Raw genomic sequence first — 18,770 nt, 5'->3', positions numbered from 1 at the left:
AATTCTCCGGCACCGGAGATTCGGCGGGGGCGGGAATCGCGCCGCGCCGGTTGGTGCCCCCCCCCGCGATTCTCCGGCCCGGATGGGCCGAAGTCCCGCTGCTAGAATGCCTGTCCCACCGGCGTGAATTAAACCACCTACCTTACCGGCGGGACAAGGTGGGCTCCGGGGTCCTGGGGGGGGGGGGGGGGGGGATCTGGCCCCGGGGGGTGCCCCCACGGTGGCCTGGCCCGCGATCGGGGCCCACCGATCCGCGGGTGGGCCTGTGCCGCGGGGGCACTCTTTTCCTTCCGCCTTCGCCACGGTCTCCACCATGGCGGAGGAGGAAGAGACTCCCTCCACAGCGCATGCGCGGGGATGCCGTGAGCGGCCGCTAACGCTCCCGCGCATGCGCCGCCCGGCATTGTCATTTCCGCGCCAGCTGGCGGGGCACTTCCGCCAGCTGGCGGGGCGGAAATCAGTCCGGCGCGGGCCTAACCCCTCAAGGTTAGGGCTCGGCCGGTCAAGGGTCGGAGGATTCCACACCTTTGGGGCGGCGCGATGGCCGACTGATTTGCGCCGTTTTTGGCGCCGGTCGGCGGACATCGCGCCGATACCGGAGAATTTCGCCCCAGGTTTGTTCTGAAACATTTAATGTCCCTTAAACGGCATTCCAAAGTTACCCCAACGTTCTGCATACCAGTTCTTGGAGTTAGTTTCATGTCATAACCAATTCAAGAATGATATAAAAATCCTCATCAGGTTTCTCAGCTGCATCTGCCCTGTTTCACCCACTAACATCTTGCTGTTCTCTCTACTGTATGTTTCAACCACCGCACGTGGAATATATCACACGCAAAGTAAGCTGCACAAATACACATGGAGTGCAGCATGTGAGAAACCATAATTTCAGGTAAAAACAGTCCAATGCCGGTGTGCAGATACACTTCAACTCCAGTACCATATATCCAGATTACAGTGCCATATTCTGTTTTTAATAAGCTAAAAAGGTTCCATGTGCCAGGCGTGCAATTACATCCAGTCATTACACTGAAAAAGTGTCACATTTTGAAAGCCATTCAATGTTATGTATAAATCAACCCAAAGGAGACGGTTGGACAGTGGTACTGTCATTTGACTGGTAATCCACAGAACCAGGAGACTCTGGGGATCTGGGTGAACATGAAATGATTACGAAACCTGCTGTCCTGCCCTAACCTACATGTGACTTCGGACCACAGCAATGTGGTTGACTCTTAAATAGCCGGGCAAGCCACTCAGCTGTATTCAACTGTTGCAAATGAAAGTTACACTGTATGAACCGGATATCGACCTCGGCACTGGAACCAACAACGGCAAACTCAGCCCTGTCGACAATTCCTCCTTACTAACATCTGTGGGGTGCTTGTCCCAAAATTGGGAGAGCTGTCTCATAGTCATACTCACGGAATCATATCTTACAGATAATTTAAACTCAATAAAATATCTGGAATTAAAAGTCTAATGATGACCATGAAACCTTTGCCGATTGTCGTAAAAATCCATCTGATTCACTAATGTTCTTTAAAGAAGAAAATCAGCCACCCGTATCTGGTCTGGCCTACATTTTTTTTTAAAATTTAGAGTACCCAATTATTTTTTTCAATTCAGGGGCAATTTAGCGTGGCCAATCAACCTAACCAGCACATCTTTGAGTTGTGGGGGCAAAACCCACGCAAGCACGGGGAGAATGTGTAAACTCCACACGGACAGTGACCCAGAGCCGGGATCAAACCTGGGACCTCAGCGCTATGAGGCAGCAATGCTAACCACTGGGCCACCATGCTGCCCTTTGGTCTGGCCTACATGTGACTCCAGACCCACAACAATGTGGTTGACTCTTAACTGCCCCCTCAAGGGCAATTAGGGATGGACAATAAATGCTGGCATAGCCTGTGACACCCACGTCCTGTGAACAAATAAAAAGAAAACAACACAAGAAGTAGCACTTACTCAACAACAACTGCTCATGGATGCTCAGTTTGGGTTCCGACCAGGGTCACTCAGCTCCTCTCCTCATTATAATAATAATTATCTTTATTGTCACAAGTAGGCTTACATTAACACTGCAATGAAGTTACTGTGAAAAGCCCCTAGTCACCACATTCCGGCGCCTGTTCGGGTACACAGAGGGAGAATTCAGAATGTCCAATTCACCTAACAAGCACCTCATTCGGGACTTGTGGTAGGAAACCGGAACACCCGGAGGAAACAAACGCAGACACGGGGAGAACGTGCAGACTACACACAGATAGTGACCTAGCTGGGAATCGAACCTGGGACCCTGGGGGTGTGAAGCAACAGTGCTAACCACTAAGCTACCGAGCCTCCCATGTGCTACCGTGCCTTAGTTCAAACATGAACAAACATGAATAAAAGAACTGAATGTCAGAGGTGAGACGAGAGTGACTGTCCTTGATATCATGGTAACATTTGATTGAATATGGCATCAAGGAGCCTTATCTAAACTGGAGTCGATGGGAATCAGGGGGAAAATTCATCACGTGTTGGAGTCATACCTGGCAAAAGGAAGGTGGTTGTGGTGGTTGGAGGTCAATAATCTCAGGCTCCACAATATCACTGCAAGAGTTCCTCAGAATACTGTCCTAGGTCCAACCATCTTCAGCTGCTTCACAAATAAATTTCCTTCCAACATAAGGTTAGATGTGGGGATGTTCGCTGATGATTGGCCAATGTTCAACACCATTCCTGACTCCTCAGACACTGAAGCAGTCCATGTGCAAATGCAGCAAGACCAAGATAATATCCAGGCTTGGGCTGACAAGTGGCAAGTAACACTTGTGTCAAATAAGTGCCAGGCAATGACTAGCCATATAAATGCTGTGACTACCAGAGCAGGTCAAAAGCTAGGAATTCTGCAGCGCGTAACTCATCTCCTGACTCCCTAAAGTCTGTCTACCATCAACAAGGCACAAATAGGAGTGTAATGGAATACTCTCCACTTGCCTGGATGAGTGCAGCTCCAACAACACTCAAGAAACTTTATATCATCCAGGACAAAACAGCCTGCTTGAATAGCACCCCTCCCACGAACATTCATTCTGTCGACCACTGGTGCACAGTAGCAGCTGTGTGTCCCATCTACAAGATGTACTGCAGGAACTCACCAAGGTTGCTTAGACACACCTTCTAAACCCACAACCACTGCATGTAGAAGGACAAGAGCAGCAGATACCTGGAAACATCACCAACTGGAGGTTCCCCTCCAAGTCATCACCATTCTGACTTGGAAATCTATCGCCATTCCTTCACTGTTGCTGGGTCAAAATCTTGGAACTCTCTTCCTAACAGCACTGTGGGTGTACCTACACCTCCAGGACTGCAGTGGTTCAAGAAGGCAGCTCACCACCACCTTCTGAAGGGCAATTAGGGATTGGCAATAAATGCTGGCCTTGCCAACGAAGCCCACATCCCATAAATGAATTTTAGTAAATACAGGCTATGTCCTTGTATGTAATAACCTTTTAAATAATATAGATAGTGATTATTAGTCATCATTTGTTTGACATAATTATTTATTGCTTAAACAAATATAATAAAATGAGTCACAAATTTAACAGCATTTATGCAATTCAACTGTATCAAATATTCTACGATGATTGCCCGCACATTGATTCAGATTGAGAACTCACCTCAATTGGTCAGGAAAACATATTGAGACATAGTTGTACTTTCAGATAATAATAATAATTGCTTATTTTCACAAGTAGGCTTCAATGAAGTTACTGTGAAAAGCCTCTAGTCGCCACATTCCGGCGCCTGTTCGGGGACGCTGGTACGAGAATTGAACCCACGCTACTGGCGTTGTTCTGCATTACAAGCCACCTGTTTAGCCCACTGTGCTAAACCAGGTGAGCCTTCCCTTCCTTTCTTTCATGCTGCACAACGGCCAGCAGTTTTCCTTCAGGTGAAAGAACATAACAACAATTTGCAAACAAGTGTTATAATATCATGACACATTTTAGTTATAATATTAACTTCTAGTAATTGCACAACAGGAAACTTCCAGTCAATCGTACATTGTTAGAAACTACACTATCATAATACATTGCCTGCCACCAATACCTATTAAGCAGGAAGGCGCATGGACAATATTTACTGCCTATTTAAGGGCCTCACCCCACTGCCACTGGTAAACCAGTGATGGGCGGAGAGCTCGCCATGTGAGAGCAGGGCAAGTAAACCCCCATACAGGGTTACTTGTGGGCTCCTGTGGCACCCTCTTTCAAAGGCTATCAGTGCCCGGTTAAGGGACCTGGCATTGGAGGATACGGAGATGGGGGGCTGAGAGCCATTGCCCTGTGTTAGCTGCTGTGCTGTTTATCCCCTTTAGAGGGCGATCTGCCAAGAGGATCACGTGATCTGATAATCAGTCAGGGACCAGGGTGGGGGATCACCCAAGCAAGCACGGCTTTCTCTATCAGTTCGATCCTCTGCATTGTAGATATATATAAATAAACATTGCAGTTGCTATTTACCTAACTGGTGAGCAGGATGTATTACAACTGCAGGGGCGGCACAGTGGCACAGTGGTTAGCATTTCTGCCCCATAGCTCCAGGGTCCCGGGTTCAATTCCAGCCTTGAGTCACTGTGTGAAGTTTGCGCTTTCTCCCCATGTCCGCGTGTGTGTCCTCTGGTGCTCTAGTTTCCTCCCACAGTCCAAAGATGTGCAGGTTAGGTAGATTAGCCATGCTAAATTGTCCCTTAGTGTCCAAAAGGTTAGGTTGGATTATTGGGTTGACGGGGATAGGGTGGGAGGTAGGCTTAATTAGGGTGCAGATGTGATGGGCCGAATGGCATCCTTCTGAACTGTAAATTCTATGATTCTAGCGCCTTCCCCCCCTTCACCCCTCTCCTCTGAACTCCACCCCACAACCCCCTCTCGCTATCACTAATCTGTGGGCTAGAGTCCTAGACCTTGCATAGGTTATACTGGCAGAAGCCGCCGCCTCCATCATCCTGGGGAAGGCTTACTGCTGTCCAGTTAAGAGTCTGAGTGGCCCAAAATACTGGCCAAAATCCTAGCCAAAAGGCTAGAAGACTGCGTACCAGAGGTGGTCGCAGAGGACCAGGCGGGCTTTGTCAAAGGTAGACAGCTAACCTCGAACATCAGGCGCTTGCTGAACGTGATAATGACCCCCTCCGGGGAGAGAATACCAGAGGTGATCGTCTCCCTAGACGCAGAAAACGCCTTCAACAGAGTCGAATGGAAATACCTCATAGAGGTACTGGAGCGGTTCGGGCTTGGAACAGGGTTCACCACCTGGGTAAAACTCCTATACAACACTCTCATGGCGAGCGTATGGACCAACTCCTGATACTTCTAACTGCACAGGTGCACCAGACAAGGATGCCCACTGTCCCGCTGCTGTTTTCTCTAGCGATCGAGCCATTAGCAATTGCTCTCAGAGCAGCAAAAAGCTGGAGGGGGGTCCGAAGGGGTGGCAGAGAGCACAGAGTCTCACTCGATGCAGATGACCTGCTCCTCTACATTTCGGACCCACAAAGCAGCATGGGCGGAATCATCACGCTCCTGAAAGAGTTTGGCGTCTTCTCGGGCTACAAACTCAACATGAGCAAAAGCGAGATCTTCCCGGTACACCCACAAGTAGGGGGGGAAGCACTAACGGGACTGCCGTTTAACCAAGCCCAACACAAATGTAGCTACCTGGGGATCCAATAAGCCCATCACTGGAAAGGGATCCACAAATGGAACCTCACCAGTCTGACAGAGGAAGTGAAAAAGGACCTGCAAAGATGGAACACACACCCACTCTCCTTCGTGGGGAGAGTCCAGATGATCAAAATGAATGTACTGCCCAGGTACCTCTTGTCGTGTTATTCACCCTGGGGTAACACGGACTGCAACTGGATGCAGTTGTGCTGTAAAGTAGACACCAAACTTAGACGTTAGTTCAATACGTTTTATTGAACTTCTGGAGCAGTGCACACAGCTTGCTGTTGGTTGACACTCTACTAATCTAAGTGTGCTAACTATAACTAACTAGACCAGATTAGCTCTGAGCCACGTGTAGAAGGTGCTAACTGATATATACACCCTGACTGTCACTACAGTTGTCACCAGTGGAAAGAGGCAGAGTGCTGATGCCTCGTGTGTTTTGTAGTGAGAAACCCCCCTCTAGTATTCTGCCTGGTTATTGGTTGTGTTCTGTCCTGTGTGTTGATTGGCTGTACTGGGTGTCACTGCCTGTCTGTATCTCATTATGTGCTTGAGTGCATATCATGACATCCCCCCCCCTTTAAAAAAAAAATTCATCGGTTGCTTAGAACATATGCGACTGTATGTACATGTATAACTATTTACATTAAATGGCGAGTGAATGAATATGTACATGAAAGGTGTCGAGCGTTCAGATACAAAACAATATTTACAAGATAAATGTCTATAAGTCCAATCTTTGGGGCTGGCGTCGGATTCTTGTCGACCGCCTGAGAGGTGGAGGTGGGGACGACGGCACCTTGACAGGCGGGATTGCTGCCAGATTGGTGGCCTCATGGTGTGAGGTATCTGGAGGAGGCATAACAACATCTGGAAAGGTGAGATTTGGTGGTGGGCAGGCAAGTTTGCGTGGTGCCCTTCTGTTGCGCCTGACAATGGAGCCATCAGCCAGACGAACCACAAACAATCTGGGAGCAGCCTGCCGAACAATAACAATAACATCTGGGGCTGACCAGCCTCCATCAGGCAGCTTGATGCGAACAGCATCTTCTGGAGATAGCACAGGCAAATTGGTAGCATGAGCATTGTACGTCAGCTTCTGCCGGTTCCTGAGTTGCTGCACCTTTTGCAGCACTGGGGGGTGATCCAGGTCTGGTAAGTGTATGGCCGGAACTGTCATTCGCAGGTCTCTATTCATGAGGAGTTGTGCCGGAGACATCCCGATGGACAGAGGGGTTGCCCTGTACGCCAACAGCGCAAGGTTGAAGTCAGAAGCAGAGTCCGCAGCCTTGCAGAGCAGTTGCTTCACTATATGGACCCCTTTCCCGACCTTCCCGTTGGACTGCGGGTAGTGTGGGCTTGAGGTAATGTGTTTGAATTGGTCCGACTTGGCGAAATTGGACCACTCTTGGCTGTGGAAGCAGGGACCATTGTCACTCATGACAGTGAGTGGAATACCATGCCTGGCAAATGTCTCCTTGCAGGCCTTGATGTCTGTCCTTGATGTAAGGTCTGACAGCTTCACACCTTCTGGGTACTTGAGAAGTAATCTATGATGAGCACATAGTCACGCCCATTGGCGTGAAAAAGGTCGATTCCCACCTTGCACCATGGAGAGGTCACGATCTCGTGTTGCTGGAGTGTTTCTTTCGCCTGAGCAGGCTGGAAACGCTGGCAGGTCGCACAATTGAGGACCATGTTGGATATGTCCTGGCTGATTCCAGGCCAATAGACAGCCTGCCGGGCCCTGCGCCTACACTTTTCGACAACAAGGTGTCCCTCGTGGATTTGTTTGAGCACTAAACTCTGCAGGCTGCGAGGAATAACGATACGATCTAGCTTGAGGAGGATCCCCTCGATAACTGTCAGGTCATCCTTCACATTAAAGACCTGAGGGCATTGTCCTTTTTGCCAACCATTTGCGAGGTGGTGCATTACACGCTGCAGAAGCGGGTCCTTGGCAGTCTCTTCTCGGATGTTGATCACTGTTTCATCTGAGGCCGGGAGGTTGCTGGCACACAGTTGCACCTGCGCCTCAATCTGGCGGATGAAGTCAACCTGTTCACAGGGCGAGGTGATGGAGCGTGACAGGGCATCCGCAATTATCAGCTCCTTGCCTGGTGTGTATACTAACTCAAAATCATACCTGCAGTTTCGAAGGAGATTGCGCTGAAGCCTGGGCGGCATGTCATTCAAGTCCGAATGTTATGGACCAAGGGTCTGTGGTCAGTCTCCACTGTGAATGTTGGTAGACCGTAGACATAGTCATTGAACTTTACAATGCCGGTTAGGAGGCCCAGGCACTCTTTTTCTAGGGCATACCTCTGTTCAGTAGGAGTCATGGCCCTTGACGCATAGGCCATTGGAGCCCAGGACGAGGAGTCATCCTTCTGGAGGAGCACTGCACCAATGCGTCCGTGGAGATTTTTGTCTCCCTGTCCGGGTCAAAAACCGCTAGTACCGGAGCAGTGGTGAGCTTTGCCTTTAGCTTGAGCCACTCTGCTTGATGTGTGGGTAGCCACTGGAATGCAGTGGACTTCTTCACCAGATGCCTGAGAGCCGTGGTGTGTGATGCCAGGTTGGGAATGAACTTTCCCAAGAAGTTTACCATACCGAGGAAGCGTAGTACCGTCTTTTTGTACATCATCTATGTAGACACACACCCCTCAATGCTCTCCATCATCTGCTCCATGATTCTGTGGAAGATTTCAGAGGCTGAAACAATGCCGAACGGCATCCTGTTATAACAGGACCTTCCGAAAGGTGTATTGAACGTGCAGAGCTTCCTGCTGGACTCGTCCAGTTGAATCTGCCAGAAAACACGCGATGCATCGAACTTCGTGAAGAATTTGGTGTATGCCATCTCACTTGTCAGTTCCTCCCGCTTCAGGATCGGGTAGTGCTCCCGCATTATGTTCCGGTTAAGATCTTTGGGATCTATGCATATCCGTAACTCTCCTGAGAGCTTCTTCACACAGACCATCGAGCTGACCCAGTCAGTCAGTTCCGTCACTTTCGAGATTATACCCGGGTCTTGGAGCTCCTGCAGCTGCACCTTTAAACGTTCCTTCAGAGGAGCCGGCACCCGGCGTGGTGCATGGATTACAGGCGTGGCATCAGGCCTGAGTAGGATCTTGTAGCAGTATGGCAGAGTGCCCATTCCATCAAATACATCCGGGTATTGAGCCAGGATGTCATCAATGTCAGCCTGAAGATCCACATTGGAAGAGAACATGGACTCGCTATACGAGGTTGAGTAGCTTGCATGCATGGGCACCAAGCAGGGATGCCTTATCAGGCTTGACGATTTCGAATCGCAGTGTGGCATTGATGGTCTTGTTGGAGACAAACAGATGACAAGATCCTAATGCAGTTATGGCATTGCCATTATAATCAAGGAGCTGGCGGAAGCATTTTGGGTTGTTTTTTAATGCGGTCAAAATCAGCTTGAGAGATGAGATTGGCTGAAGCACCAGTGTCCAGCTTGAACTGGATGCTGCATTGGTTAACGTGTATGACAGCACGCCATTCGTCCGCAGAATCCACGTTGAGGAGAGATAGGCATCTTGCTGAATTTGAGGAGGCATACTCACATGTAGTGATGATGCCCACACGATATGGGGACTCCAGGCAGTCGTCCTCTGGATCCGTAGTGCTACCAGGATCAGAATCCAGTAGACCTTGCTGTACACATCGAACGCGTTTGCGTTGGAAATGGGATCGCTGGCCCTTGACCGGTGGTGCAGACCTACACAAGGCTGTATAATGTCCAGGCTTTCCACAATTTAAACATCGCCTGCCTTTTGCAGGCATTGCCGCTTTAAGTGGGCGGTGCCGCATTTCGGGCACGTCATGCCGTTGGCGTTGTTACGGCTCCATGCTTCGTTGCACTTGCACAGTGCGGTCAGCCGACATTCGCACTTCCAAAGTTTGGTCTTCGGCCGCTTCATTCTCCCGTTCGTGATGCGCATGCGTGGGACCCCGGGAAAAGTGCGCGAAATGGCCGCCTTCATCGATACTGAGATGCCGCATCCGGGCGATGGCCTGTACCCTCTCTGACTCGTGGGAGGCAAGTTGTTCCTGTTCTGCCGATTTGAAACGGGAGTACCGATTTCTCGCCTGTTCATGCACATTACACGTCTCGACTGCTTCTGGCAGGGTCATGTTTTTAATTTTGAGGAGCTGCTCCCGCAAAGAGTCGGAGTGGACCCCAAACACGATCTGATCCTTGATGATGGAATCAGCGGTGTCACCATAGTTGCAGGACTGCACTAATATATGGAGATGAGTTATAAAGGATTGGAAAGGTTCATCCTTACCCTGAAGGCGTTGTTGAAAGACATAGTGCTCAAAGCTCTCGTTCGTTTTGACTGCACAGTGACTGTCGAATTTGGCTAAAACGGTCTTGAATTTGGTCTTGTCCTCGTCGTCGGCAAAAGTGAGCGAGTTGAAAATTTGGATGACTTGGTCCTCCGCAGTTGATAGGAGCAGCGCGATTTTTCTGGCATCGGATGCATCCTCAAGGCCCAAGGCCTTAATGTAGAGAAGGAACCTCTGCTTGAAGACCTGCCAGTTGGCGCCGAGATTGCCGGAGATCCGTAGCTGTAGAGGGGCCTGGATCTTCTCCATGCCGCTGGAAGGCACTCGCTGGTCGTCACTAAATCACTCGAGGTAAACCACTTAGATAAAGTAGACTACTGGTACCATGTCTTGTTATTCACCCTGGGGTAACACGGACTGCAGCTGGATGCAGTTGTACTGTAAAGTAGTTCAATACATTTTATTGAACTGCTGGAGCAGTGCACACAGCTTGCTGTGGGTTGACACTCTACTAATCTAAGTGTGCTAACTAATAACTAACTAGACCAGACTAGCTCTGAGCCATGTGTAGAAGGTGCTAACTGATAGAAACACCCTGACTGTCACTACAGTTGTCACCAGTGGAAAGAGGCAGAGTGCTGATGCCTCGTGTGTTTTATAGTTGGAAAGCCCCCTCTAGTGTTCTGCCTGGTGATTGGTTGTGTTCTGTCCTGTGTGTTGACTGGCTGTACTGGGTGTCTGTCACTGCCTGTCTGTATCTCATTATGTACATGAGTGCATATCATGACACCTCTTCCTACTTAGATCCATCCCAATCTACATCCCCAAGGCCTTTTTCAAAGCACTAGACAGACTAATCATGGCATTCGTATGGGGGGGGGGGGGGGGGGGGGGGGCGGGGAGAATGCTAGGATTCCAAAGACGGTCCTACAAAAAACAAAATCAAGCGGGGGACTAGCCCTCCCAAACCTACAATTCTACCACTGGACGGCGACAGCCAAGCAAATAAGAGGATGGATCAAGGAGCCAGAAGCCGAATGGCTGCGCGCGGAAGAGGCCTCCTGCGTTGGGACCTCCCTCTGGGCCCTCGCCCTGGCGGCACTCCCATCCCCACCCAAAAAACACTCCAGCAGCCTAGTGGTGGTACCCACCCTCCAGTCCTGGAACCAACTGCGGCAGCAATTTGGCCTGACCAAAATGTCGGACAAAGCCCCCATCTGCAACAACCATCGGTTCACACCAGCGCTGACTGACGCCACCTTCAAAAAGACGGAGGGACACTGACAGTCAGGGACCTATACACGGACGGCAGGATCACAACACTGAATGAACTGACAAAGAAATTCCAGCTAGCCAGGGGGAATGAGCTAAAGTACCTGCAACTCAAAATCTTCCTAGGAAAGGAGACAAGGTCGTACCCACAACCGCCACGACAGACATTACTGAAAGAGTTACTGGACACAAGCATCCTAGATAAAGGGAAATGTAGCGACATGTATGACCGACTGGTAGAAAGGGCCGACACCGTACTGGATTGAACAAGAAAGAAATGGGAGGAAGACCTGGGGACTGAAATAGGGTGGGGATTCTGGAGTGAAGCACTGCATTGGGTCAACTCCACGCAAGGCTCAGCCTGACACAACTTAAAGTGGTACATAGAGCCCACTTAACAAGAACTCGTAGGTTCTTCCCAGAGGTGGAGGACAGATGTGAACAGTGCCCAGCCAACCACACCCACATGTTCCGTTCTTGCCCCAGACTTGTGGGGTAGTGGACAGCCTTCTTCGAGGCAATGTCCAAAGTGGTAGGGATGAGGGTGGAGCCATGCCCGAAAGTGGCGATCTTCGGGGTATCAGACCAGCCAGATCTATTCCTGGGGAGGAGGGTGGACGCCCTTGCTTTTGCCTCCCTGATCGCCCGCCGTAGAATCCTGTTGGCCGGCGGTCAGCAGCACCACCCAAAGCTGCAGACTGACTGTCCGACCTCTCGGAATCTCTCCAAATGGAGAAAATCAAATTCGCCATCCGAGGGTCAGACAACGGCTTCCACAGAGCGTGGGAGCCATTCACCCAATTGTTCCGGAACCTGTTTGTGGCCAACGAACAAGCAGAAGATTAGCCAGGTAGCCAAGAATAAGGGGAAAGTAGCCAAGGCATGAGAGGGAGGGATAGACCGGGAGGGGGTGGGAACATCTTATCCCAGGAGAAAAGAATGGTGAACCACAGGAGAAGGGGAGAGAGGAGGGCGAAAGGGGGCGGAGGGGGGGGGGGGAGAAGAGTGAGGAGACAGGGAACAATAGAGGGGAACCAGAGAGATGGGGGGGAGGCAAGGGAATGGTAACCGGAAGGAGGGCACGGGAAAAGAAAACAAACTTGGCAAATACAGGAACAGAGATCAAGGAAAATACAGGCGAAAGACGGGACGAACGACCGAAGCGGAGGTGAATGCGAGACGACAACGGCAGCGAAAACTATCTGGGAGAAGCAAGTGACAACACCAACACCAGATCCATTCACGAATTGCCCTCTCTGTATTGGACATAACCAATGTAATTGTTTCTCCGGCCCCTAAATGTATATCTACCTCCCAGTTTACCCCCCCGCACAAACAGATGCCTACTTATGTGTTAAAAATAATATTGCCAATTGTACAGAGTTGCTGTTGTCGAGCTAGTGCATAATACCCTACCAGTTATTATTAGTTTTTTTTTGTGTGTGTTCTCTTCTCTTCTATATATATATATATATTATTCTGTGTACATAATTGTGAATATACTTTGTTCAAAAACCCAATAAAAAACATTTATAAAATAAAAAGAGTCTGAGTGGCATTTAATACGGCAGACTTTCCTAAAAATGACGACACGGGGCTCTCGCTACCTCTCCAGTCGGTAACAAGATCCCGCTCACCTCCATTAAATACAACCCATAAACTGTCTGCCCACTTTCAATTGTTCATTGTCTTTATTAGAGTTGGTAGGAAATTTATTTAGGTCATAAGGGGTTTGTAATGAGACGCAACCAGTGGTGGCTGACTGTACAAGGGGCCTCACCTGTCCGGAACCTACTCAAAAAAGACCACTGTTGCCATTGTAGTTCAAATCCTGTCATTCAAGAGTTGGGGTTTGTCACAAGAGGCATGTTTGTGACTTCCCGTGTTTCCCGTTCCCTGACCCAAAGACTGTCTGTTGGTAGATTTTGCTCAAGAAGAGTGCACCATATGGGACACTGAGATTGAAGCCGGTTGAACAAGTCATCATGGAGTGGTAACTGAGGTGCAGCTTGGATGGTTTCAACCAGCTTGTGGGTCAATGTCAGTCGGTGGATGTGTGGCGGAGTGATGTTTACGAGGACAGGAAGCTGGAGGAAAGGGTGTTGAGTGTTAACAAGATGTGTGTGAGATGACATTTAACAGATAAATGCACAATACTCTACTGTGGAGTGTGTTAGGGAGAGTGCTGAGGTCTGGAGTGTTGTGGCAGCAACACCTCATGTAGACCCAGCAGGCTTCGTCAGTAAGTTGTTTCTGATTTTGACTCTTCAAATGTTCCCGGAAGGACAGATCCCTATCTAGAGTCACTCCCAAGTATGTTGGGTTGGGTTCATGTTTTAGTTTCTGGCCATCTAGATAAATATGCAATTCTTTTTTTCCACTGGCATTGTGGAGGTGGTTTTATAGGGATTTAATGCGAGACACATGTGCTTCAGTAGTCCGTCAATTCTGTAACATCTTCATTAAGGACCTGGGGTGAAATTCTCCGTTATCGGCGCAAAGTCCGCCGATCGGCGCAAAAAACGGCGCAAATCTGACTTGCGTCACGCCGGAAAAATCGTTGCAAAGTCTCCGGCCCGAAATGGGCTAGCAGCGACGTGACGGGATTCGCGCTTGCGCCCGTGGTTCATGCCGTGCAGCATCATACGCGCCGCACGGCGTGACGGCTCATAAGGACGCGCTGCACCCCCCCACCCGACCGGAACACCCGACCGGAACACCCGACTGGATGGCTGGCCGCCGCTCAGCCCCGAGGTTCCAGTCACGGGATGTGGAGGCGCTCCTGGACGCAGTGGAGCAGAGGAGGGAGGCCCTGTATCCCGGGCACGGCCGCAGAGTTGCCCCACGCCACAGCCGGCATCTGTGGAGGGAGGTGGCAGAGGCCGTCACCGCTGCGGCACTGACACCACGGACAGGCACCCAGTGCCACAAGAAGGTGAACGACCTCGTCAGAGCAGGCAGGGTGAGCCTCCCCCCCCCGCCCGATATCCATATCCCCCCTCCCCCATATCCCCCCATCCCTCATATCCCCCCTCCCCCATATCCCCCTCCCCATATCCCCATATCCCCCCTCCCCCATACCCCCCCTCCCCATATCCCCCCTCCCCCATATCCCCCTCCCCCATATCCCCCCTCCCCCATATTCCCCCTCCCCATATCCCCCTCTCCCATATCCCCCCTCCCCCATATCCCCCCTCCCCATATCCCCCCTCCCCCATATCCCCCTCCCCATATCCCCCTCCCCCATATACCCCCTCCCCCATATCCCCCCTCCCCCATATCCCCCATATCCCCCCTCCCCCATAACCCCCCTCCCCCATATCCCCCTCCCCATATCCCCCCTCCCCCATATCCCCCCCTCCCCATGACGGCCCATGTCCAGAGCTTGTGGAACAACAGGGCCGTCATTCTCCGACCCCCCGCCGGGTCGGAGAATGGCCGTTGGCCGCCGTGAATCCCGCCCCCGCCCCCGCCGAAGTCTCCGGTACCGGAGATTGGGCGGGGGCGGGAATCGGGCCGCGCCGGTTGGCGGGACCCCCCGCTCAATTCTCCGGCCCGGATGGGCTGAAGTCCCGCCCAGAAATTGCCTGTCCCGCCGGCGTAAATCAAAGCTGGTATTTACCGGCAGGACAAGGCGACGCGGGTGGGCTCCGGGGTCCTGGGGAGGGGCGCGGGGCGATCTGACCCCGGGGGTTGCCCCCACGGTGGCCTGGCCCGCGATTGGGGCCCACCGATCCGCGGGCGGACCTGTGCCGTGGGGGCACTCTTTCCCTTCCGCCTCCGCCACGGCCTACACCATGGCGGAGGCGGAAGAGACTCTCCCCACTATGCATGCGCGGGAAACTGTCGGCGGCCGCTGACGCTCCAGCGCATGCACCGCATTTCCGCGCCAGCTGGCGGGGCACCAAACGCCATTTCCGCCAGCTGGCGGGGCGGAAATCCCTCCGACGCCGGCCTAGTCCCTCAATGTTGGGGCTCGGCCCCCAAAGATGCGGAGCATTCCGCACCTTTGGGCCAGCGCGATGCCCATCTGATTGGCGCCGTTTTTGGCGCCAGTCGGCGGACATCGCGCCGTTGGGGGAGAATTTCGCCCCTGATGTCAGCAGCATAGATTAACATGCACGGCGTGGTTGTTGACAGGTTATTTGTATGTAGGTTTAACAGCATTGGGGCTACCGCTGACCCCTGCAATCGTCCATTGGCCTGTCTTCCGTGTGCACTACTCCCTTGCCCAAGGTGGACTCTGAGTAGACTGTTGCAAATGAGAGTTTCAACAAGAATCCTTATCCAGGTGAGAAGCATTCTGGATAGCTTTAAGAGCAGACCAGTGGGCCACACTGTATCATAAGCCGTTGTGAGGTGCAGTAAAACTATACCTGTCCTCAGGTTCGTTTGGAAGCCATCTTCAATGTAGATGGTGAGTGCCAGAAACTGATCACATGTGCTGCCCCTTACAGAAACCAACTTGGCCGACATTAAGGATGGTCTCTACCTCCAGCGATTGTGTTGCAGGATAAGATGCCCAAAGATCTTACAAGCACATAGAAAGTAGCGAAAAGCGCTACCCCACCCTCCCCCTAACACCCCACCCAAACGGCAGCCTCCAGTGAGGGCAGTGCCAGTCAACAGTACCCCTGGCAGCAGGGAGGGCGCAAGGACCGGGGGCACCATGGGGCCTGATACTGAAGTGGAAGGAGTGCGGGGGTGGGGGAGGGACATTCGCGGGCGGGGCCCGCCGTGCCAACCGGGGCCACTGTGTGGCCCATGGAACCTGGTTGGGCACCATGTTAACATGTTGGCCTTTCACGCCCTGCAGATAATGGCATTTGGCCAGCAACACTGGCTGCCGTGGTGACGGCCGCAGTTCTGCGAGATGCCCTGTGTCCGCGTGACTGGGGGCCACTTGGAGAGGAAGGGAAACTGCAGCAGCAGCGCGGGCAGCAGCGGAATGGGCTGCAGAGGACTGGGCTGCAGAGGGCCGGGCTGCAGAGGACCGGGCTGCAGTAGAACAGCCAGCAGAGGACCGGGCTGCAGAGGACCGGGCTGCAGAGGGCCGGGCTGCAGAGGACCGGGCTGCAGAGGACCGGGCTGCAGAGGGCCGGGCTGCAGAGGACCGCGATGCAGAGGGCCGGGCTGCAGAGGGCCGGGCTGCAGAGAGCCGGGTTGCAGAGAGCCGGGCTGCAGAGAACCGGGCTGCAGAGGACCGGGCTGCAGAGGGCCGGGCTGCAGAGGACTGGGATGCAGTAGAACGGCCAGCAGAGGGCCGGGCTGCACAGGACCGGGCTGCAGAGGGCCGGGCTGCAGAGGACCGGGCTGCAGAGGGCCGGGCTGCAGAGGGCCGGGCTGCAGAGGGCCGGGCTGCAGAGGACCGGGCTGCAGAGGGCCGGGCTGCAGAGAGCCGGGCTGCAGAGGGCCGGGCTGCAGAGGACCGGGCTGCAGAGGGCCGGGCTGCAGAGGACCACGATGCAGAGGGCCGGGCTGCAGAGGACGGGGCTGCAGAGGGCCGGGCTGCAGAGGACCGGGCTGCAGAGGGCCGGGCTGCAGAGGACCGGGCTGCAGAGGACCGGGCTGCAGAGGACCGGGCTGCAGAGGGCCGGGCTGCAGAGGGCCGGGCTGCAGAGGAACAGCCAGCAGAGGGCCGGGCTGCAGAGGACCGGGCTGCAGAGGACTGGGCTGCACAGGACCGGGCTGCAGAAGAATGGCCAGCAGAGGGCCGGGCTGCAGAGGGCCGGGCTGCAGAAGAACGGCCAGCAGAGGAACAGCCAGCAGAGAGCCGGGCTGCAGAGGACTGGGCTGCAGAGGACTGGGCTGCACAGGACCGGGCTGCAGAAGAATGGCCAGCAGAGGGCCGGGCTGCAGAGGGCCGGGCTGCAGAGGAACAGCCAGCAGAGGGCCGGGCTGCAGAGGGCCGGGCTGCAGAGGGCCGGGCTGCAGAGAGCCGGGCTGCAGAGGGCCGGGCTGCAGAGGGCCGGGCTGCAGAGGGCCGGGCTGCAGAGGGCCGGGCTGCAGAGGGCCGGGCTGCAGAGAGCCGGGCTGCAGACGACCGGGCTGCAGAGGACCGGGCTGCAGAGGACCGGGCTGCAGATGACCGGGCTGCAGAGGGCCGGGCTGCAGAGGGCCGGGCTGCAGAGGACCGGGCTGCAGAGGACCGGGCTGCAGAGGGACAGCCAGCAGAGAGCCGGGCTGCAGAGGACTGGGCTGCAGAGGACTGGGCTGCACAGGACCGGGCTGCAGAAGAATGGCCAGCAGAGGGCCGGGCTGCAGAGGGCCGGGCTGCAGAGGAACAGCCAGCAGAGGGCCGGGCTGCAGAGGGCCGGGCTGCAGAGGGCCGGGCTGCAGAGAGCCGGGCTGCAGAGGGCCGGGCTGCAGAGGGCCGGGCTGCAGAGGGCCGGGCTGCAGAGGGCCGGGCTGCAGAGAGCCGGGCTGCAGACGACCGGGCTGCAGAGGACCGGGCTGCAGAGGACCGGGCTGCAGATGACCGGGCTGCAGAGGGCCGGGCTGCAGAGGGCCGGGCTGCAGAGGACCGGGCTGCAGAGGACCGGGCTGCAGAGGGCCGGGCTGCAGAGAGCCAGGCTGCAGAGGACCGGGCTGCAGAGGGCCGGGCTGCAGAGGACCGGGCTGCAGAGGGCCGGGCTGCAGAGAGCCGGGCTGCAGAGAGCCGGGCTGCAGAGGACCGGGCTGCAGAGGACCGGGCTGCAGAGGGCCGGGCTGCAGAGGGACGGGCTGCAGAGGACTGGGCTGCAGAGGAACAGCCAGCAGCGGAACGGGCTGCAGATGACTGGGCTGCAGAGGGCCGGGCTGCAGACGGCCGGGCTGCAGAGGGACGGGCTGCAGAGGGCCGGGCTGCAGAGGGCCGGGCTGCAGAGGACCGGGCTGCAGAGGAACAGCCAGCAGCGGAACGGGCTGCAGATGACTGGGCTGCAGAGGAACAGCCAGCAGCGGAACGGGCTGCAGAGGACTGGGCTGCAGAGGACCGGGCTGCAGAGGGCCGGGCTGCAGAGGGCCGGGCTGCAGAGGGACGGGCTGCAGAGGGCCGGGCTGCAGAGGGCCGGGCTGCAGAGGGCCGGGCTGCAGAGGGACGGGCTGCAGAGGGCCGGGCTGCAGAGGGCCGGGCTGCAGAGGACCGGGCTGCAGAGGACCGGGCTGCAGAGGACCGGGCTGCAGAGGACCGGGCTGCAGAGGGCCGGGCTGCAGAGAGCCGGGCTGCAGAGAGCCGGGCTGCAGAGGACCGGGCTGCAGAGGACCGGGCTGCAGAGGGCCGGGCTGCAGAGGGACGGGCTGCAGAGGGACGGGCTGCAGAGGGCCGGGCTGCAGAGGGCCGGGCTGCAGAGCAACAGCCAGCAGAGGACCGGGCTGCAGAGGACCGGGCTGCAGAGGACCGGGCTGCAGAGGGACGGGCTGCAGAGGGACGGGCTGCAGAGGGCCGGGCTGCAGAGGGCCGGGCTGCAGAGGGCCAGG

The sequence above is a fragment of the Scyliorhinus torazame genome, chromosome 6, assembly GCF_047496885.1.
Source record: "Scyliorhinus torazame isolate Kashiwa2021f chromosome 6, sScyTor2.1, whole genome shotgun sequence".
Lineage (NCBI taxonomy): Eukaryota > Metazoa > Chordata > Chondrichthyes > Carcharhiniformes > Scyliorhinidae > Scyliorhinus > Scyliorhinus torazame.
The sequence above is the reverse complement of the archived record's forward strand: the minus strand, read 5'-3'. Positions refer to the sequence as shown.